Source organism: Periplaneta americana, chromosome 7 (genome assembly GCF_040183065.1).
Source record: "Periplaneta americana isolate PAMFEO1 chromosome 7, P.americana_PAMFEO1_priV1, whole genome shotgun sequence".
In the NCBI taxonomy this organism is placed as follows: domain Eukaryota; kingdom Metazoa; phylum Arthropoda; class Insecta; order Blattodea; family Blattidae; genus Periplaneta; species Periplaneta americana.
In genome coordinates, this window is record NC_091123.1 from 43,922,886 (window position 1) to 43,945,590 (window position 22,705).

The 22,705-nt window shown below is 35.8% G+C and overlaps 1 protein-coding gene across 7 annotated transcripts in view; it reads left to right on the forward strand.

The window, feature by feature from the left end:
- numb (NUMB endocytic adaptor protein) overlaps positions 1 to 22,705 on the forward strand; it is an 847,398-nt gene that overhangs the window by 649,191 nt on the left and 175,502 nt on the right. The window contains exons 1-2 of one of the 7 annotated variants that reach the window (XM_069830640.1): positions 7,900 to 8,015; positions 8,094 to 8,274. The exons of 4 other annotated variants lie outside the window; for them this stretch is intronic. The gene's annotated coding sequence lies outside the window, so the exon portion shown is untranslated. Of the gene's footprint in view, positions 1 to 7,875; positions 8,275 to 22,705 lie in introns of those variants that run through there. 2 more of the 7 variants (XM_069830639.1, XM_069830651.1) reach the window with 2 other exon arrangements.

Genomic DNA, 22,705 nt, shown 5'->3' on the forward strand with positions numbered 1-22,705 from the left:
TATCTATCTATCTATCTATCTATCTATCTATCTATCTATCTATCTATCTATCTATCTATCTATCTATCTATCTATCTATCTATCTATCTATCTATCTATCTATCTATCTATCTATCTATCTATCTATCTATCTATCTATCTATCTATCTATCTATCTATCTATCTATCTATCTATCTATCTATCTATCTATCTATCTATCTATCTATCTATCTATCTATCTATCTATCTATCTATCTATCTATCTATCTATCTATCTATCTATCTATCTATCTATCTATATATGTATCTGTCTGTCTGTCTCTGCCTTCCTGCCTAGCTATCTATCTATCTATCTATCTATCTATCTATCTATCTATCTATCTATCTATCTATCTATCTATCTATCTATCTATCTATCTATCTATCTATCTATCTATCTATCTATCTATCTATCTGTCTGTCTGTCTGTCTGTCTGTCTGTCTGTCTGTCTGTCTGTCTGTCTATCTATCTACCTACCTATCTACCTACCTACCTACCTACCTATCTACGCACTTATTTACTTACTTACTTAATCTGGTAGAGTTAAAAATGAAAAGTTGGTTTTATTTTAAGCATTTTATTTTCATTTATCGCCCACATATTTCATTATCTGCAACATTTTAAATCTCTAATACTTCTCAATTTATATTGAAATTGGCAAATATGAATTTATATGCACTAACTCCTGAAATATACTTACATTGTACGTGCACTATAGAATTCTGTCGTTTGGTTACAAGTCCCTTGGAACGAATTTAATGTGAGTATAGGATTTTTAACTAAGGATTAAAATATGGAAATATGCTAAAATCCGCCCCCTAGTCGTTACTGTATCCCCTGATTAAATTCACTGTGTAATTTCAAGGGATTCGAAATCAGGTACAAAAGAAGGTAGAATAGTTTTTATGTGCAGTTCGCAGCGTTCGACTAAGTGCTCATATCTTGAGCAATATCAGCCTGCTGATCCGGAGCTGCGCTCGGGCTTGAGTTGGATCCCCCATTTGGTCACATTGAATGGTTTCTTCCGAGGTCTTCCCCAGCCGTGGGACTGAAGCCGGATGGTCTATGGCGAGTCCTCGGCCTCACTTCATTTCACCCCCTTTGGTCTGATTACCTGGTTAGGTTTTTACCGAGGTTTTCCCCAACCATAAGGCAAATGCCGGGTAATCGTTTGGCCAATCCTCGGGCCTCACATCATCTCACTACAGCTCCCCAAAATATTGTACAAAATTGTAGAAAATTACAAAATTGTAAAACTGTTAAAAATTGTAAAAATTGTAATTGTAATACTGTAAAATTTTGACTTGTTCCACATCTTAAAGCTTCATTGCTCATGTAAGATCTATGGAATATAATAAATGAAATGAGATGGACGCTGTAAGGATTCTGGAAACATCGGCGATTTAAAATCCCAACACACAGTTCCAAAAGCAATAACCTACCAAGCGCATTTATTAGCCTAATTTATACACATTTACTTTAAATATGTAACCACAGCAGCCCGTTTTCATTTACAGATGCAGGTATATTTATTAACCCCAAATAACTATGAAGAAGAAGCGCTGTCAAAGTAAGCTACTTTCTCCGACATACAGTGCATTCCATGCAGTATCGCATGTCTTATGGAAATCCTTTCGAGTCCGCATTTGTTTCATTTATACACAAGATCCTTCTCCGTATACTTGAACGTTGTCAGTGTTGGAATATTTTATCTTCCTTGCGTGTGGGATCGAAGTTAAAATATGCGTGACGTCTGTGTCATACCTTGCATAATGCGGTGCAAGTCGATCGCGGTCTCCACAACGGTTAAGGCGCGACTTTGACGCTCCGTGGAAACCACCGGCATATATTTAAATCCCGTGTAGGGATATATGTTTGTCCCTTGTCATTTATATGCCCTGAATTACAGCATCGTGCTAATCTCACATAACGGGATTCTCTCTGTGAATGCGTGTAACGTCAGCATGAAAAAAAGTCGAAACGTTGGCTTAGAGTAAACCCCGGTATATTTATGAAAACCTTGGATATATACGTAATATAGCGTGATGACGTTATGGACTGTTTCGCCTTCTGCGGTTTGATTTGTTGTTCAAAACAAGAAATACAAGTTCGGGTCGGGTTAGAGCTTCGACTTTCCACGTCGGAGACCCATATTAAAATCCCATAAATCCGAGTGAAATTTTTGGTTAAATATTACGATGTGTGGGATTATTTTATATGACGTACTTCCATTTCTCTTACGTGTAATATACAGTAAAACCACGAAAATCCAGACTGCTCCGGGCAGGGTCTTTTTGGATTTGCTGGATTTTTAGGCAATACTTCTTACTTACTTACTTACTGGCTTTTAAGGAACCCTGAAGTTCATTGCCGCCCTCACATAAGCCCGCCATTGGTCCCTATCCTGAGCAAGATTAATCCAGTCTCCATCAACATATCCCACCTCCCTCAAATCCATTTTAATATTATCTTCCCATCTACCTCTCGGCTTCCCCAAAGGTCTTTTTCCCTCCGGGCTCCCAACTAACACTCTATATGCATTTCTGGATTCGCTCATACGTACTACATGCTCTGCCCATCTCAAATTTCTGGATTTAATGTTCCTAATTATGTCAGGTGAAGAATACAATGCGTGCAGTTGTGTTGTGTAACTTTCTCCATTCTCCTGTAACTTCTTCCCTCTTAGCTCCAAATATTTTCCTAATCACCTTATTCTCAAACACCCTTAACCTATGTTCCTCTCTCAAAGTGAGAGTCCAAGTTTCACAACCATAAAGAACAACCGGTAATATAACTGTTTTTTAAATTCTAACTTTCAGATTTTTTGACAACAGACTGGATGATAAAAGCTTCTCAACCGAATAATAACAGGCATTTTCCCATATTTATTCTGTGTTCAATTTCCTCCCGAGTATCATTTATATTTGTTACTGTTGCTCCCAGGTATTTGAATTTTCCACCTCTTCTCACTACTTCTAAAATTCAAATTTAAGATTAAATAAAAAAGTGATGACTAAGTGAATAGTGACATGTTATTCATTAATAAATAAAGCATGCGTCTTTTTGCATTCTTAAAGGTCAAGTGTAATTTCTACTACATTCAGTATAATAATTGTTATCTTTTAAAATTTGTTTTAATATTTTTTAGAAACAAATTTTAAATGTTAATAAATATATTGTTAACAAGTATCCTGAATAACTGTTTTATTGTTTTTAAAATCAAATTTTAAATGTTAATAATGTATTTGTTACAAGTATCCCGAACACTGTAGACATTACACTTGAGACCTTAAAGAATGCAAAAATGTATAATCCTGGTGAAAAATACATGGCCATTACCACGATATAAGTTTAAAAATTGATCCTTAAGCAAAACTATGTAGTTTAATAACATATGTTTGAAAGATAACTTAAAACCTAAATGCGTTAACATAAAACCTAACAATAATTCCACAGCGTCACAACATATTGTAGTGAATCAATGTATCAAAGTTTGGATCTAAGACGAAATGAAGTCTATGTGCATTCAAAAGCAAAATTTAAACCTACAACTATATGACTGTCATTTAAAGTAATTAATACGTTACCCCAATAAAATGGGAAAAGATTCAGAAAACAATATAAAAAATCAGTAAGAATATAAGACTTCAATATTTAAAATTAAAAAGGGAAATTAGAATCTTAAATTCAACAATAAATCGTTCGGTAACAATAATGACAGTTTTAGTAACAACAAACAATTTTATTTGTACAGTCATCCTTCCGAAAATAGAATTATAAAAGAATTGTATGTTTTAAAACAACTGTTTCAATAATTAAAAAATAAATTTTAAGTGTTACTAAATTTAATATATTTGTTAAAGCATCCTTCATTTATCGAAATGAACGAGCAAATGCTGGGTAACTTTCGGTGCTGGACCCGGACTCATTTCACCGGCATTATCACCTTCATTTCATTCAGACGCTAAATGACCTAGATGTTGATACAGCGTCGTAAAATAACCCAATAAAATAAAAAAATTATCGAAATGAATAACCTAGCAATTTCTCTGTGCTAAAGACGATAAGGATTATTATTATTATTATTATTATTATTATTATTATTATTATTATTATTATTATTATTATTATTATTACTATTGAGAACAGAATACAATGGAAGATCCTGAATTGGACGGCGAAAGGGACAAGTGGAAGAGGTAGACCACGAGAATGTTGGTTAAAGAAGTTGGACGGAGCATGCAGATAAAAAGACTATACTTGTTTTTTTGAAAGATGGGACATGACAGTTAAGCGGCCGAGCTTGGAACTACAATGCTATGTTGCCAATAAGGACTACCGCGCTGTCAGCTGATGGAAGCTAGCAATTGACGTTAAGATGGCTGACGTTAAAACATTAATTGACAATTGACGCGAACGTAAGAAAACAATACAAAAATCGACAGAGAATCAAAAACGAAACGTACCAATGCTAACATTATCTGCACAATAAATGTCACCAAGAGAGCTATTAAGCACTCGCCACGTGGGAAAGGTAAGTTTGGCAACTCAACCTTTGTTACCATAGCAGCAACAGACCTACCACGCTATGTGACATTCAGTTGTTTTTCCGATCGCAACGCTCCTGTCATGTCCCATCTTTAAAAAAAAAACAAGTATAAGTGTTGATGATGCTATGAACAGGGACATTTGGCGACAGCAAATTGGTTTGGGTTGAAGGAAAATCATTGTGTAGTGGAATATTCCTAATGAAATATTATTATTATTATTATTATTATTATTATTATTATCATCATCATCATCATCATCATCATCTTATATAATGTTGAGCGCTTGAAGAAGTCTTAAAAATAATGTTCTGTTTTCTATTTCAAAGGTCAGGATGACTTGCCAAAACAGATCCGTCAAAGGGATACAAAAAGAGTTACTGTTCTATTTTAAGATATAATATTCGTCTTTGTCGGAGCTAGGGGTGCGCGATAGCGTTGCTGTTAAGGCCTAACGCTGCAAGCCGGAAAGAAACGGGTTCGGTTCCTAATAGGTTCATGGACTTTCTCCATGGATGTAATCCTTCTGACCATACTGTGGACCTGGGGATTACACAGTCTCTAACAGAAATCAGCACCAGGGTTATTTCCTTGTGGTAAAAGTGGCGGCCACGTAGGGCTGACATCCCTACTGCCATTAATGCTCATTGTACAGATGGAAGCCTTATCCTACTGCCACCATATGGACCTTCGTGATTTGTAATGGGGATACCTTATTGTGGGAGTTAGAGCAATCGCGATAACCGCTGGTTGTGATGGTGGGACTCCGGCATGTAATCTCAACTCTCTCAATAACAAAGTGATCGTGTTGTGCTGCAACTCTGATAATTATCGATCCATACTTTTTATCGCAATATGATTCCGTGTTAAGTGTGTATGTGTACATGTAGGCTACATACCATTGATAAGGTTATTCAAAGGAGATACAGTATATTCGAAATACAGATCGGATTTTTTAAATCTTATTGTTAAAGGATTGGACCTTCTGGTTCAGTTCTTCCGAAATGAAGTGCAGCAGAACCCTTTTATCTGAAAAAAAAAAAAATGGGGCGGAGCTGTTTAGGGTAACATATTTTTTTCATAACCCATGGGATTATTTTCAGCAGGTAAAGAAAGACATTACGATATTAATAAGTGTAGTAATGCAAATAAAATTCTTGCACTTTGTTACAATACACGCGGTATCAGTTGTCACCTCTCATTCAGTCGCAACCAGTTCTAAAATCATTAGAATAGGTGAAACAAAAGGTACACAAATAAAAAATAACTTTCACTTGACAGGACCAATTTGTACCCGCTGATCGCTACTGAACGCAAAACAAGTGAACTGAGGGTGTGAAAAGCAGATTTCTTTGTCTACTGTATTCCTTCAAGAGCTTCACCCATGTTTAGCCTTTCTGTGGGGTGAGAACACGATGGTAGCTGTCTCACTGGCATGCATTGACAGACCTTCGGAACATAAGACGCTGTAATATTTTAGACAGCACCTTTTTAAGAATATAGTGCTTGTTATGGCACAAAAAATACGGTATGTATTTTTACTCCACTGTTTTGGTTAAGCGATATTCAGTTAAGTGGGTTTTCACTCTAGAAAATATTCACCACGAATATAATCACATTATATCGTCTTCCCATTTCATTTATATAAATGTTAAGCTACTCATGATCCATCAAAACTGATATTCGTGTATACTATTAAGCCGTGACTTTGCGCCATGCTGACCACACAACCATAACATCAGCAGTTGTGAAAAGTGAGGAAGTAGTCCAAAGGCCAATATTTATTTAATGTAGAATCTGTCTCTCTGTCCCTCTGACTGTCTCTGTCAGTTCATCTGTCTATCTCCGTCCGTCTGTATGTCTCCGTCTCTTCATCCATTCGTCTGTAATAATAATAATAATAATAATAATAATAATAATAATAATAATAATAATAATACCTGGATGCGACAGCCCAAAGAGGGCCAAGTTCAATCAGCCGACTGCTGGCTTCTCGAAACCGGACTTCGCTACTCATTGTAGCTCCTTAAATTCATCGCGATGCTAAATGGACAACGGTACCATATGTTGACCGAAATTTTATGAGAAAATTTATTTCTCTATGAAGATTCGAACCAGCGCTCACTCTGTGACGCCTTAGGCCACGTCGGTACTGTGTCTGTTACAATCCAACTAGCTGCCTTTGCAGTTTGGTATATTTATTTGTCTATAATTTGTTTTTATTTGTAAAATTATTTTTTGCTTTAGATCTTTGTGAATGCCACATTCTGTTCTTCACTTTAGATCTCTGTGAATGCCACATTTAAGATAGTTGAAACGTGTTGTCTATTGTAAGGATTTAATACACGATGTGGACTTGAAAAAAATCGGAGTATACTTATCGGAGACAGCCGTAACTTTTATGCGTGGATACATCTCTCTAGTCGGCTTAGTTGGCGAGTTGGTATAGCGCTGGCCTTCTATGCCCAAGGTTGCGGGTTCGATCCCGGGCCAGGTCGATGGCATTTAAGTGTGCCGGCACATCCGGCGACGCTGATATAACCTCTGCAGTTGCGAGCGTCGTTAAATAAACCATAACTTTATATACATCTCTCTGGTTGGGATGTTGAACGTAAGGCATCCGTTGCCCGCTCTCATTTGCACTGTATTTGCTTTGACATAGTGAATTTTCAATCTTCACTCAACTTTACTTGCGAATTTTCTCTCTTTAATTTGTCAACTACTGATTATTGCTCAATGGATATTGTAGCCGGGTTCGTTGCAAATCTTTTTACACCACTGTGAACGTTCTATCGTTTCACAATCTGCAGTAAAACTGCCTTGACTACTGTGCGATCCGCCAATTCGTGCCTCAACTCTCTTCCTCCCACGTATCGCTAGATGACGTCACCCGCTCCAACTCAAGGCCACATTGGAGACATGAGCCTTCGTCTGTCTATCGCTGTTTATTTCATTGAAATATGTCGTGTAGTTTAGAAATTGTAGTCGCGACGGAAGTCGCCTGAAAATGTGTCGGCCGACTTTTTAGATGATATCCCAGTACTGGACCGAACTTATAGTCGTATTCATGTAAAAAATTGCAGTTTCTGTGCTATATTCTGTCGGCTTACAAATCAATTCTAAATCCACATGCAACAACCAACTTACCCAGTACGTATAGGCTGCTGTGTGGCGTGCGAGCTTGTAGTACGAACACCCTATAGCAGTCCTCATTATACTTGTAGCAACACCTTGGGACGAAGGTCGGTTCGGATGCTGTAGCAGGCAGCGAGAAAGCGCATTGGTGGGAGGCCGGGTAGACTGCTTGCTGGCAGGCTGGCAGCTCGAGCAAGGCGCAGTGTGGGTTGCGGCACGGCAGGGGCAAGGCAGTCGCTCGGGCGAAGGCCGATCGAGTTGATTGCTTTGCCTGAACGTACCGTTCCACATAATAAAAGCAACGTGTCTCTGTGTAAGCTCGAATACGGTGCTGTGCTGGTGCAATTTGAATATTTCTGTGTGGCTAAGTGTGCAAATTCTGTGAGTGCAGTGTTCGGTACATCTGGAAAATTGAATCTCGCTCTCGCCAGCGGTATTGGATGTGGACTGTGCTTTTTTTTTTCTTTAGTTTGAAGTGAATTCTCAATATCAGTGACATCTGAGCTGTGTTTACACAGGATATGCTTTCTATCGCGCATCTCTGAGAAAGCACTAGCTTTTTTGATATCTTTGTAAGTACAGCCCCTTGTTATGCATCAGTAATTAGTTATTGACGTTCTATTGTACAGTAATGATGACGTAAATACGTACTTTATATGTGTCATTCACAGTTCTAACAGCTCTAGTAGGTTGTGTTGTGTGTTATAGAAACAGTGTTATGTTGTAAATGTTTACGCCATGATCCCTTCCATGATTTAGATCAGTCTAAAAAAAAACATAATACGGCCGTATTTCGAGATCACATATCACTCTCCAATGCTTGTTGTGAAAATTAGTGAATGAATTTATAGAGTATTTGTGTGATGTCTATATATGATATTTATTTAAGGAACTGGGTAGTGATTCCAGTACGATTAAAGCATTTGATTACAAAAATTTAGTTCAATATTTCTAGGCTTCTAGTGTTCAGAGTGGATTGAAAATTGCCATAGTTATGTATGTATTTATTTATTCACACTACAATTGGGTATACACCCGGTGGCAGTGATATATAATATATAATAATTACAATTACGTGAAATAAAATAAAATAAACGTAAATCTATAAATAGTAGATGAAATAAACTTAGGACTATAAATAAAAACTATTCTGTAATAACGCCTACGATAAGCAAAAGTGAATCTAACTTATAAGTGCTTCTATTACACCCAACTATTACCAATTTAAGTAATTACATATCACCTTAATTAATTACATACCAACTTAATTACATATCATCTTAATTACATATCACTTTAATTTATTTACATATTCTGAATGCAGTGTTATAAAGACAACTAATTAATTTCTTATCAAAGTACACGAAAAAGTCATAAATGATAATCCGTTTTCCCATTTTGCTAAATGTAGCTCAGATTTTCAGTTCACATTACTTACTACAATCTTCACTCATACCTTTATACTTTTTAAGGTATCAAGTAAAGCCATATTTAGTTCAATATTTCACTCTTAGTGGAACAGAAAATAATCCATACTTTGATCAACAATTTTTGTATATTTTTTCTTATATTATATGTGTGATAATTCATAAACCTGTAGGTCTGCTTTGTAGAACACAGGCTGCATAAAACACTGTCAAAATTTTATATAAGTAGATCCAGTAGTTCCAGAGAAAAATGCACTTCAGTTTGAAAAATCTTAACTTCCGCAAAATTGCATTAAGAGTTATGAATGAATTACATGCTCCGATATATTTATATTTTTGCTTAATGTAGCTCAGATTTTCAGTTCACATTACAATCTTCACTCATACCTTTGTACTTTTTAAGGTATCAAGTAAAGGCACATTTAATTCAATATTTAACCCTTAGTGAAACAGAAAATAATCTATACTTTGATCAACAATTTTTGTATTTTTTTTCTTATGTTATATATTCATAAACTTGTAGGTCTGCTTTGTAGAACATAGGCTGCAGAAAACACTGTCAAAATTTCATATAAATAGATTCAGTAGTTCCAGAGAAAAATGCACTTCAGTTTGAAAAATCTTAACTTCCGCAAAATTGCATTAAGAGTTATGAATGAATTACATGCTCCGATATATTTATATTTTTGCTTAATGTAGCTCAGATTTTCAGTTCACATTACAATCTTCACTCATACCTTTGTGCTTTTTAAGGTATCAAGTAAAGGCACATTTAATTCAATAATTAACCCTTAGTGAAACAGAAAATAATCTATACTTTGATCAACAATTTTTGTATTTTTTTTTCTTATGTTATATATTCATAAACTTGTAGGTCTGCTTTGTAGAACATAGGCTGCAGAAAACACTGTCAAAATTTCATATAAATAGATTCAGTAGTTCCAGAGAAAAATGCACTTCAGTTTGAAAAATCTTAACTTCCTGAAAATTGCATTAAGAGTTATGAATTAATTACATGATCCGACATATTTAAAGAGGCCATTTAAAGGGCTTATCTGCAAAGGTAGCTACCCCCCCACAATATATTTTGTTTTGAAGAGTGTGTTTTATACTTTTTTAAACACAAAATAAAAAAATTGGATTTTTCACTCCAAATCACTACTCAGTTCCCTTAAAATACATAATGGATTGAAGTACAGTAAAACTTAAATGCAGAGTGATGTGTGTTATAAAAATTATGATTCGCCACCCTCGTGTTTAAATTACAATCTGTTTCCAAATGAAAGGACAGTTCTGTCATGAATTTAAGGTGCAAGACACTAATTCTTTTTTCCCAGATATAAAGGCAACGATAACTATAATTCCGTGTTATGTTTTGAAGAAGGATAATATTTGTGCACTAAGTGATTTTTTAACCATTTCGAAAATTCGAATATACATGGATTAAATACCTTATTTGAAAGTTAATTCAATACGGCCGTGTTATAGCCTATCCTTTCCCCTAAATTAGTATCATGTGTTCGGTTGGACTCGTATGTTTGATTGCGGTGTATGTATGAACATGTATTTTTGTTTACTCTGCCTGTACGGCGTGTGATAAATTTTGAAGTAGTGGTGTTAAAGAAATAAACGTCATTGTAGTCTCCATAGTATTAAAAATTTTATAGTTCTTAGCTTTCCATATATAACCAGGGGTTACAGATCTAAATTGTTATTAATTTGGTTAGCTTAATTTTTGTAATTCATATTAATAATTTCATAAAGACTTCGCAGGCATTAATTGCACGGCCATTTTGTTACAGCTGTTGTGAATTTTTGTAAAATACATGGTATTTAATAATTGTGTAATTTAAATTCTTCCGCTGTAATTAACATACTGGAATCGTTGATAAAAATTGTGTTCTTAAAAATTGGTACTGAAATTTCATACAGTTTGCAAATAAAGGAGTTTGTGATTAAATTCATGTGCGTGACACCAGAGCCGTTAAAAAAAAAAAAAAAACTCCTTTGACTCAAACTTAGACGTGTTTTCAGAGAGAAGATGAATTGCCTTCGCGAAGTATTCTTTCTTATGTATAACAACTCTTGTTCCACAGTTTGACTTGCTTAAATGATTCGGTTATTTTTATTTCGTAATTAATTTTTCCAAGTAACACAAGTTAATGTAAGTTTAATTATTTATTTAAATATTTTCTCACATTAAGTTATCTCTATTTAAAAAAATAATGTTGGACAACTATAATGTAGCCGATAGTGAATAATGAATGAAGAATAAGTTAAACATAATTCTTTTCCTTACGAAATTGCAAATTTATATTAACTGGTAACATAGAATAAAGGTATCCCTCCGTTAGATGCTATGAAGGCACATAGGTGCATCTACACGATTCTTTCAACTTTACGCATTCAAGCAATGCATGCAAGCTTGATATTTAGTATTAATTATTACATATACGTAGTGAAGATGGCCTTCAAAACGGCGCACCATGTAGACACAAAATCTTCATGCATCTTAATTGAAAGCTTGCTTTAAACTTGTTTCTTTCAATATTCTTCCCAGATTGCATGCATACGCGCTTAGAGGGTATGGAGGTAGAGATTCTATACTTTCGTAACCTTGTCACTAGGATAAAGTGTCATCTTTTTACCCCCGGAAATGATCCAGTATTTAATTTGACAGAAGGCTAAGAAGATACTGTTGCCATTCTGGAAGTTTTAGCTACAATCCCGTTATCACCCATGATTGAACTCCGGACCTTAGACAGATCCTTTACCAACTAAACTATTCGGACGCTATATTAATTTTATATTTGTATTTAGTCTTACGATATTAAAATTGCTCACGCCAGTTAAGTAGGCTCTGACTACACGAAAATCTAAATTCTATTGAGTTTTCGCATCCTTTTAATAATGAGGCTCGATCAATATTTCTCGTACGTAGATGAACATGACATGCCACACAATTTCATTATAATTGTCGCATTGAAAATGTATGTTTCTGAAAAATATAGCAGTACCTTCTGTTGCCTAAAGTTATCTGAGTTGAAGCACATATCCCGACTACCTAAATTATGTTGCATAACATTATCAATACGATTGAAGTTGCAGATTTTATTATTCGGATTTCTTAGAATATTATGAAATTCAGGAGTTCGACAGGAAACAAAGTAACGCGTAGCTATTGTTACGTGAAGAGTGTTTCTGAATTATCCAAATATTTGCTTAATGATATTGCTGTAGACTGTCTAGGTCCATATAGACCCTCATATCTTAAATAACCATAAAATGAAACATGTATAGGCCTACAATGATTGATTAACGGTAAGAATACATATCCATTGAACAAAGGGACTTAAAACATAAACCAGAGACTTTAATGTGCAGGAGAATGTTTAGTTTTTATTGTGATATTTAGCCGGACGTGAAGTGTAGTGGAGACCGTTATTGGTTTGATTTCGGGACAACGGTAGTACAAAGTGTACATCGCTTGAATTTGTGATTTTGCGCAGGTGTTAAATAATATAGTTAATATGCTACGGCTCTGCAACGTTAACAATTTCAATCCGAGCTATTCAAATGTTTGCTTTTTATGTGGTAATGTTACCGTAACCATTCGGAAAGAGTTAAAATCTTATGTTGTTTTTACTCTGTAGTGACAGTGGGTATCGGAATATAACAGTTGTTTAATACGTATCTTCATGAAGTGGGCTTATTATGGAGTACCGTTATGGTTGTAAGTTTAGTACCTTCCGAGTAAAATAGATAACAGTATTTACGAGAGGAAGTAAAAAATTAGGTTATATCTTATATCTGACAATAACCTACAAACAAAACGTTATAATATAAAATAATTTAGAACGATATTGAAAAAACATTGTTTCTGACACGAAAATGAACATATTGGAACCGTTATTATGAACCACAATATGTCGGGGAATTCAGGGTGAAAACATCCGTCATTTTCAACGGCAAAAAAGTTAATTCTATAAGATATTTGACTACGATGTGGGATATGAAAGATCCATTTTTAGTTCCTTAGACACTTAAAGGTGAAAACAGTAAATAGTGGCAGCTACTGTAAACTATTGCAGAAACCGAAGCCGGAAATGTAGCTAATCCAAGAGGTATGTCAAACGTTCGTAAAATAGTCTTCTGATATTCGCGGGTTCAAAACCGTGTTAAGACGATTGATTTTTAACAGCTGCTAAAAGCCTTAGGCCTACTACGGTTGAGAGGCACGTAAAATAATCTGCAGGCGAAATTTAGCGTCAATTTCTCGTCCACGTCAAAACTCACAAGACTGGAGGTAACAGATGGTCTCATGGATGAATTTAGGTTTTTCCTATCCTCCACCTAAAACCCATCTATCGAACATCCGAAGGAATTAAAAAAAAAAAAAAAAAATGTTATTCTGCCCCAAGACATCGCCAGACATTACACGTCTAAGAAAACAAATCAGTATATAGTTTTGCAGTTTCTTAGACTATTACGTTATATAGAGCGAGTCAGACCTAAGTAATCGATGTTCTTACCAAGCCACGAGATTACTTTTGACGGGCAACGCATTGGGTTTTCGCTATTAGTTCATTCCTCTAAACCCGGTGCAAGTTACAATGCGTGGATTTTCTTGTTGATTGCACTAAGTCGACAAAACAATTCTGCTGTGAATTGCCGTCAGTGAGTTGTGTGAACAATATTGAGGAAGACTTATTTTCAACCATAGCTAGATACACAGTACAACAGCGCATTTTCCTCATTGAAACATATCTACTGAAGAAGAAGTTTTATGAGTTGTGCTTACGTAAGCTTTGGCGGCTATAGAACCTTCGAAACAGCGTGTTAAAATTATTAAGTGGCAAGAAACAGGTTCCATTCTCGATAAGAAACATTGTCTTAAGCGTAAACACAACTCATACAAGAGGATTTTGGGCTGAACGCGCCAACGCTCTACCTACTGAGCTACCCAGAAACTCTTATCAGACCCAGTCACCTTTACAGGGCCTGAAAGCTAGGTTTGTATAATATAAGTCACTGTTCGTTAACAGGAAACCACAAATTTAAGTCACATAGAGCTTGGTGTGCACTCAATGCTGGGTCTCTGACTCTTGTCAACCCACTTGAGGTATGTGGATATAAAGGGAATAATTGAGCTTGGATCTGGTAGAGCTCTAGTGTAGCTCAGTCGGTAGTCGATACCCGACCCCGGAACAATTTTCTCTTAAAATTATTCAAGTCACCTTTTCAGGGAGCTATACCTGAAAGCCAGATTTGTACAACTCATACAACTCTTTCAGGAATTACGTTTCAGAAATGAAAATGCATTGTACTGTGTATTAGCTATGATTGAAAATCTGTATTTCTCAGTACAATTATAACAACTCACTAACGATGATTGACAATGCAAAGTGTCAGCTTAATGCAAACAATTAACAAGGAAACCCCACGGGTTGTGTCCAGCACCCGGCTTAGAGGTAACAATTAACCGGAAAACCCTAATGCGCTGTCCGTCAAAAGAAACCTCGTGGCTCGGTAAGAATGCCGGTAACTTAGGATTGATTCGCTCTGTAGTTCCGATTTCAGATAAGATAATGGTTGTAGCGTAAGAATGACTACACATTGAGATGAAACGCTTCTTCCTGAACGCAATTCGGAAGCGCAAGCTTTGGACTAAATGCGTAGAAGTTACGGAAGTGTATAGAAAAATTACCTACGTTTTAATCCTATAAATTTTATTTAAAGGTTTGACTTCTTGAATGCCTGTTCTTTACTTTCCCTCCTACTATGTAAATGAAGAATAGGAAATTTCTTAATTTTGTTAGCCCACCTCGGACAATAGAAATATGTAAAGAGTCTTCTATCTGCATACTGGTCTGTTGAGTTACGAAATGTCTCCACTAGGTCTCACAGACCAGACGAGGGATTGATGTAATATTACAGTCTGGGATGGGAATTTATTTCTCAAGGAGCAAATGAAGTTACGCCCCTTTTATCGAAATTCTCAGTTCCCATATGTTAACAAGTAAATGCACAACAGAAAAGAAGTCGCAACTATAACTTAACCGCGATATTTAACTCCAATTAAAGTAGCAGGCTCGTTAAGTCCCGGCGGCTTGGGCGGGGTGGGGTAATGTTGAAGTTTTGCCAAAATGTTACGCGTGAGCACGCTGCATATTATGAGCTAATGGATCGCATTATGTCACGGATAATAGTTGTGACATCGGAGGCGGGCTTTGTACCGGGTCTTGGCTGTCCAAATATCTTATCAAGTGCTGACTTGAGAAAATAAAAGACTGACTCGCATACGATCTTTGAACTCATCACGAATGAGTCGTCTCGGTACATTTCGTGGTCGTGGCAGTGAGATTCTGATTTTACTTTGATATCCAACTAATTCCACTTTCCTATGTGCAGACTTTCAATCGATAAAAGGGGCGGCAGCTGCTCCGAAGTTCGCGGATCGAACCAATGCATGGACAAGGGTTTTTCTCGTCGCTGCAATCAGAACTCCGGACCAGAATTTCGTGGGCGTTTTTCTGTTTAATTCACCTTCATGTTGAAATTATTTTGAGTAATAATAAAAAGAGCGCTCTATGATTACTACGTAATCATACTGAAGTATTTTCATCATCGTCATCATCGCCGTCGTAGTCATTTTCCATAAAAATAATTCGATCGTTTGACACAAGACAACATAATAAAAAATAATACTTACTTACTTACAAATGGCTTTTAAGGAACCCGAAGGTTCATTGCCGCCCTCACATAAGCCCGCCATCGGTCCCTATCCTGTGCAAGATTAATCCAGTCTCTATCATCATATCCCACCTCCCTCAAATCCATTTTAATATTATCCTCCCATCTACGTCTCGGCCTCCCTAAAGGTAATTCTGAGGCTTATTGTAGGGATTCATAACAAGCTGTTTTTTACGGTGATGGGTTGTTAGCCCTTCGCCCAACCCCCAAGCTGGAGGACCACCCCTTATCGGCTGTCCACGACTGCTTATTCAATATATTCGCAGCTACCCTGCATATCTGGAGGCCGTCTCCTCTATCCGCAACCTGAGGACTCGCCATGCCGTGGTGATAGGGACCCACAATACATGGATTAAAAAAAATAATACAGTAATAATAAAATAAATAAATAAATAAATAAAATAAAGACAAAGAAGGGATAGGTTAAAGGTTAGTAATACTGTGATACGAGTAATATTGTGATAGTTCTTTTTGAGAATTTATTACAATTTTACTGAGCGAGAGGAAGATCGGTTTTTTGCCGCATGTATTAAGGGAATGTTCGTGGACAAGTTTCTGCACAAAACCGGTTCTTCTCTCGCTCAGTAAAATTGTAATAAATTCTCAAAAAGAACTATCACAATATTACTCGTATCACAATATTACTAACAAAATAAATAAATAAAACAACAAATAAAATAAAGACAAAGAAGGGATAGGTTAAAGGTTAGTAATATTGTGATACGAGTAATATTGTGATAGTTCCTTTTGAGAATTTATTACAATTTTACTGAGCGAGAGGAAGATCGTTTTTTTACCGCATCGTATTAAGGGAATGTTCGTGGACAAGTTTCTGCACAAAACCGGTTCTTCTCTCGCTCAGTAAAATTGTAATAAATTCTCAAAAATAACTATCACAATATTACTCGTATCACAATATTACTAACCTTTACCCTACAGCCACGGGTGTAACTCAGACAGTAACGCGTTTGACACAAGACAAAGAAGGGATAGGTTAAAGGTTAGTAATATTGTGATAGTTCTTTTTGAGAATTTATTACAATTTTACTGAGCGAGAGAAGAACCGCTTTTGTGTAGAAACTTGTCCATGAACATTCCCTTAATACGTTGCGGCAAAAAAAAAACCGATCTTCCTCTCGCTCAATAAAATTGTAATAAATTCTCAAAAAAAAAAAAAACTATCACAATATTATTCGTATCACAATATTACTAATCTTTACCATACAGCCACGGGTGTAACTTAGACGGTAACGGGTTTGCCAACTGATCCCAGGCTCCGTTTGGGCGTGGATTCGAATCCCACTTGGGCTGTTTATCTGGTTGTGTTTACCTAATATTTTAGCCGACTGTGAGGAGAATGTTAGGTGATCCATGGCGAAAATGGGACTCATCGTTCCAAATAACATCTCGGCATCATCAATCCCATCGATGCAGTTGATACTGCGTCGTTAAATAACTGATTGAAAGAAAACAAGAATTACTCAGGCCTTGTGAAAATGAAGATAAATAACTTTTCATTTTTAGCCTCCTGCCAATCGTTATCGTCAATGAAATTGTTACCATAGTGCTTATGTACAAAGTAAATGAAATATTACATAAAAAATGCACATCTCTTCAGCACATTTCCAGACACTTTCTCTAGTTCATGCTGACTTATATTCCGCATTTCTTGTCGGATGTTTTCCAATCCTAGCCGCATCGTGCTTCGTCTGGATGCAGAAACATTACACGGGATTTGTACGATTTAAACCTCAACGATTCAGTGGCGTGTTGAACTGAGGCTTTACATATTCCTATCTGCTGAGCTAATCGGCGCAAAGATTTTCGAGGGCTTTGTTCTAATCGAAAACCCATTCCGTCTGTTAAGATCCGTTTATTCACTTTTTATTTGAACCGAGCCTATCTCGTTAAGGGGAGATTAACTATCCTATATTGCCAATGTTAAATTTTATTATTTAATTACCGAAGATATCCTACTGAAATTTTTACACTATAAAGATACAAGGTTTCTAAGAAAACCGACGTCGATTTATTAGGAAATACACACTGTAAAAACAGATTTATTTTTTTAATAATGTTAATATTATTTTGCTTTTTGCAAATGGCCCATCTTCTTAGGAACTATAAATGACAGAAGGATGAAATTTTAAACACATATTGACAACAATACAATAATCGCACATTAAGTTATGTATCTCTATTAGTTTGATAAAAAATATTGTATATTAAATATAAAATAAAATAAAAATTAATTTAAGCCATTTTTTTATACAAATTGTATTTCTTTATAAATTCGCGTCAGTTTGCTTAGAAGCTTTGTATTTTTATCCTGTAAAAGTTTCAGTACGATAGGCCTATCTCAGCAGTTCCTAAAATAATGGGTAATTTTCATTAATTCATAGTGTTCTGCCCAAGGGCAGGTCTTTTACTGCAAACCCAGCATTTTCCAGTCTTTCCTATTTTCTGTCCTCCTTTTTGTCTCTTCATATGACCCATACATCTTAATGTCGTATATCACCTGATATCTTCTTCTGCCCCGAACTCTTCTCCCGTACACCGTTCCTTCCAGTGCATCCTTCAGAAGACAGTTTCTTCTCAACCAGTGACCCAGCCAATTCCTTTTCCCCTTTATGCTCAGTTTCAGCATCATTCTTTCTTCGTCCACTCTTTCCAACACAGCTTCGTTTCTTATTCTGTCTGTCCATTTCACACGCTCCATCCTTCTCCATATGCACATTTCAAATGCTTCTAGTAGCTTCTCTTCACTTCGTCGTAATGCCGATATTTCTGCCCCATAAAATGCTACACTCCACACAAAGCACTTCACCTAGTCTCTTCCTTAGTTCTTTTTCCAGAGATCCGCAGATGCTTCTTTTGCCATTGCTAATATCCTTTTGACTTCTTGGCAGCAGCTCATGTTACTGGTTATAGTACAATGGGTAATTAAATAAGCAAATTTAACATTGACGATATGGGACAGTTAATCTTCCCTTAGGCCCTAATTTTTTTTACTAGTCTATATTCTGTTTCCTTATCAGGCACAAGAAAATCGGGAAATTGACGTCGGAATTATCGGAGACACTTTCCCCACGAATATTTTTCGTGAAAGTATTGCAAATAAAAATGTGTTGTTCCGCAGCCGAGGAGCGGAAGTAAGATCTATTACGAGGGTAAACAAAGCCATAAAACCGGAGAGCATGTAGGAGCTCGCAGCCGGCTGGTTTCGTTGAACCGCGGTGTTGTTTCGTTTCGTCCACTCTGCATAAAAATGTGTTGTGCAAATGAAGGCTGTTTGAGCAGCAATTAGTTCATCTACCGCTCAGGATAAGAAGCGAGGGCTACTTACATGAGTACAGTATCGTGAGACTAGTCATTAAACTAAAAAATGCTTATTAAGGGAAAAATGTTTCTGATTTAAAAGGTTCCAAAAAATGTTAATCACTAGGGCTAGGATTTTGATGAAATTGCATCTTTTTTCTAGTAAGCCAGAAACATAGCCGCTTTAGTATTTAAATGTTATGTGATAAACCGAGTGTTTTAAGACATATTTGTTAGGGCATTTTTTTTGCATTTTTTGCCTGTTTCAACTCATAAGAGCATCTTTTGTGTTATTCGGACTTTTTGAGGCATTTTCATTTAATTTTGGCCACAAATCCCCATTATTAATATAAAATAATGTTTATTTCCTTTAATATTTTGTCTATATATTTTGTCCATTAATACCCTTTATTTTTTACTTAGTTATTTAACGACGCTGTACCAACTACGAAGTTATTTAGCGTCGATGGAGTTGGTGATAGTGACATGATATTTGGCGAGATGAGGCCGAGGATTCGCCATAGATTACCTGACATTTGCCTTACGGTTGGGAAAAACCTCGGAAAAAACCCAACCATATAATCAGCCTCAGCGGGAATCGAACCTGCGCCCGAGCTCAACTCCGGATCGGCAGGCAAGCGCCTTAACCGACCGAGCTACGCCGGTGGCTAATACCCATTATTTTGTATAATATTTTAACAGTTTTTCTACACAAATATTGCTTTTTTAACGTAGTACACCCCATGTAATGGATCAGTCCAACCATCCCTTCAATATAGACTCCTCTATACTTGCTAATTCCGTATAAGAATGGCCTTGTAATGGGCTACATGGAAACTACATCAGGTAAAATAATTAATGAAAGTGTGCTACGTAGAAAAAATTATGTAAATTTAAATAAACTTAAATGTTGGTACTAGAATTTAATTTAATTACTAGTCTAAATATTAAGTAGTACAAAATTCTTTTTCTTACTAAGCCAATCTTAGAATGTAATATCAATTTTTAGGGCATTTTTAAGGGCTTTTTAAAAGATTTTTAGGTCATAAATGCATTGTTTTGGGGCATTTTTTTATGATTTATAGGTCATCAAAATCCTAGCCCTATTAATCACTAAGGGCCGTATTTAGGAGCGTCACTTCAACTTCACTTTCACTTACATCCGACTTCAGTGGGTAGAAAACGGAGAATTTGTATTCAGAGTCACAACTTAACTTACACTTTAGTCGTAACTTACCCAAAAACTATTAAGATTCAAGATACGTGAAGACCAATCTTTTACCTTACTTAGTGCTATAATTTTCACCAACAATAACTAATGACACATTTCTTTACCAAGATAAAGTTAAGTTTAAGAGTAGAAATAGATTTAGAAACTGACAATTTCCAAGAATTCATTGGTTGTGCGATTTGTGTCTTTTTTGATGGGGTTATTTTACGACGCTTTATTAATAGCTGTGGTTATCTAGCGTCTGAATTGATATGTTTAGTTTAGCTTAGTTAAAAGCCATTAAATAATATAAACTTAAAATTATGTACATAAAAATGAGTTAAAATTACATTCAATACATTCCTGTGCTGTGTAAAAGATCTGTAAAAAGCATATATATTTTAATTTGGTTTTAAAACTCTACTATTATCAGTATTTCTAATATCAAGTGGAATTTTATTAAAAAGTTTCACACTCACAGCAAAATGGCTGTTACAAACCTTGGCTATACTACATTTAGGAACTGTTATGTTATGGTCATGAGAATGTACCATATTACCAGAATCATAAAAGAAGTTTATAATGCCGGCGAAATGAGTCCAGGTCCAGCGCCGAAATTTACCCAGCATTTGCTCTTAATAGGTTGAGGAAAAACCCAGGAAAAAACCTCACCAGGTATCTTGTCTCAACCAAGATTTGAACCCGGGCCCGCTTGTTTCACAGTCAGGCGTGCTAACAGTTCACAGCGGTGGACTTGTGTTATACTGTTGTTGATGTTTAGTCAAATGTCCGAAGACAGGTCTGACCTTCACAAGTGATACCAACAAGGCACCACTTATGAGGCAACTAGACCAGGAGATAATGATGTATAATGATGTAGGGTAGCCAGTTCCTTTCTCCCTCCATTGCATACATCGCCGATTAGCTACTTACACTAATCAGACTTCAGAACCATACAAACAATTTGTTCTTCCTGTAACACATATCGTCAAGTGAGATGTACTGCCTGATAAAATAGTTGTACATATTATAGGCTTCTTTATTCTCAAGTGATATATAGGTTAATCATAACCTCAATCTTATCTCCAGTTTTATTAGTTTATTCCAAAGTTATATAGCTATGAAGAGTAGCCTATTCTAAATGTCTTATCATCATCATCATCATCATCATCATCATCATCATCATCATCATCTGAAAATTAATGAGTTAGGAAGATTTAATTTCTTACGTTGATTATCATGCAAAATGTTTAGATAACATAATGCAGTTAGACAAAAAATTATCTATAATAGACTATGATTTTTATTTTCATCTTAGAATAAAAATCACTTATAATTTTATATGAATAATCTTTATTCAACATAAGGTTAACATTCCAATTCAGTTTTCATATAAGCAGTATTATCAGCTTTACTTGTATTTTGTGCTCTAAATTTCATCCATTTCTTCTTTTCCTAAACCTAACGACGGTTGCTTTCTCATTTTCCACCACGTTTTTATCTTCTTAAGCGAGTTCTTTGATGTAGGCGTACACTTCCATCTAAGGTTTCTTCAATTTCAGTAGATATTTTTGTAAATAACAGATTTTAAACGAAATGAAGCCAACAATGAATGGATGATTTCCATACTTTCCCCATGAAGTAGCTGTGGGCTGGAAGCACTACGTACGTCATTATATGATGACATCGAACACCAAGTTCACTTGCTTTTAACCTACATTTGACTTTGTCAAGAGAAGATAAATATTGTCTCTGAATACGGATCTAAAACTTTACTTTGTTTGATCTAACTTCTGACTTGAGATAGTCAAGACGAAGTGAAGATGAAGTGATGTTCTTTAATATGGCCTTCTAATTATAGATGTACAACAACCGACTTCTGATTACCGATTGTTTCTGACATCACTACTACTTGACTACTACTATTTTGACGATTTGTAGACGGTAGCGTGTGTAACATGAACCTAAGAAGTGTATATTAATAATAGCTTGAAGGTCGAGTCTCAGGCAATACAGCAAGGAGAAGTCTAACGATAATAGACTCTCTTTTCTTTCGTCTGTAATCATATCTTGGTCGCCCTCGCTCATTAAAGCCTTGTTAAGAGTTGTTAAATCAAGAACTCGAGGGGAAGTAAACATATTTGATTTAGGTATTCAACTGGATTGACGCGGTAAGGGAAAGCAAGTGCCGTTAATTTATACAGAGTGTTTCCGAGGTGGTGTTACAAACTTTCAGGGATGATGCCGAAGGGTACATGTATCAATTTGAGATCAGGAACCCTGATTCGGAAATGA